This window comes from Chaetura pelagica, unplaced genomic scaffold (assembly GCF_000747805.2).
Source record: "Chaetura pelagica isolate M959 unplaced genomic scaffold, ChaPel_1.0 scaffold107, whole genome shotgun sequence".
NCBI lineage: Eukaryota > Metazoa > Chordata > Aves > Apodiformes > Apodidae > Chaetura > Chaetura pelagica.
In genome coordinates this window covers 2,473,857-2,475,372 of record NW_009953979.1, presented here as the reverse complement: position 1 = coordinate 2,475,372, position 1,516 = coordinate 2,473,857, and positions in this window count along the sequence as shown.

Below are 1,516 nucleotides of genomic sequence, written 5' to 3'. Positions count from 1 at the left end.
TAAAACAGAAAGAACTCCATGACTAGTGATAGGCAAAGATTTAGAATTAAACAACAACAGGAATGCAGCACTGTTTTACAAGGCAATAATCTGGCTCCATTCCCCAAGGTAAAGCCTAGGAGAATGAAGGCCGAGTAGTTTATTCAAACAAGGCAACTGGATTATTGCTGCATAAAACAGCATGGCACTGTGATTATTACCTTTGTGTTACATGCTCTTTTAAAATGTTTTTTGCCCATAAATGTTTAAAACCTAACAAGTAAAAAGATTAGATGATGAGGAAGAGGGCATGGAATAGAAGGTAACACATTTAATATGTTCTTCTAATTCCCTGAAAATGTATCAAGTAAGGATTTTAAAATAAATTGTTTCCAACAGCAATAAATCCTATTAATAAGGAGCCTACCAAGATTTTACATCTTTCTTATTCTTCACATATATGTTGTTTCCTCTCTGCTAGTTTTCTCCCTTTTCACACACTCCCAAAAGCATAAGCAGTTTTTCTTTATCTAGAATTTTGCCTAACACATATAAATTTCACATTATACTCAACATCCCACTATTCACCAAACCCAAAACAAGTCAGACTCCAATATCTTGGAGAATCATTACTGATAGTTGATAAAACTTCTAGCTGCATCTAACCCTTGCCATCTCCAAAGAAACAAGACCAAAGCATCAGCTTCATTCATAGTAGCAATAAATATATACGATCCACTGAACAGGAACATGATCAAAATAAGAAAATTCAGCAGACTGCCAAATCCTTTGTTTCTGGTATTATACTTAGATGTGCCACAGCTGGCTCACAAGTTTGACATTCTTTCTAGGCATTGAATTTAAAATAACAAGTGGAACTTTTACAAATATTTAATCTCTAAAAACTCTTCTTTCTTCCATTTTAAAAACTTTGCAATTCCTCTAATAAAAATTTCTTCATAAAGGCAAACAACCAAAACAAGCATGATTTCAACTGACATTATTTTGAAAACATTACATGGAATCCCACTGGGAAATTAAATGGAAATGTCATCTCAAATAATGGGAGAGAATGAGTCACAGGCAGAATCTAACATTTTTAAAATATGTTACCTACATAATTAGAGGAGCCTGATTTTCCAAAAGACCAGTCTCTTACACCTTCCAATAAAATCAAAGACTAAATAGAGATTTTGAAAGCCAGTTTCAACATATGTGCTTGAAATATTTGGCCACACTGCAGAAATTAAATCTGGAAAGCGCTGAAAACATGTTCCTGCTACCTAAGGCACAGAACTTGCTAGGTTCCAACTGCTTCACGAATGTCTCTTCAGAATAACTGCTATCACCAATGGCAAAATTACAGCTTGGTTTCAAAATATTTGAACTATCCGTAATCATCCTCATAACAGCTTAAACTGTTAGCTCTGTGACTGGTGCTACAGTGAGGGGTTTGGCTACCTGGATCGTGGGACAAGCTTTGACAAACCTGGTCTGCTGGAGGCTGATGGGATCCACCTGTCAGAAAAGGGAAAGA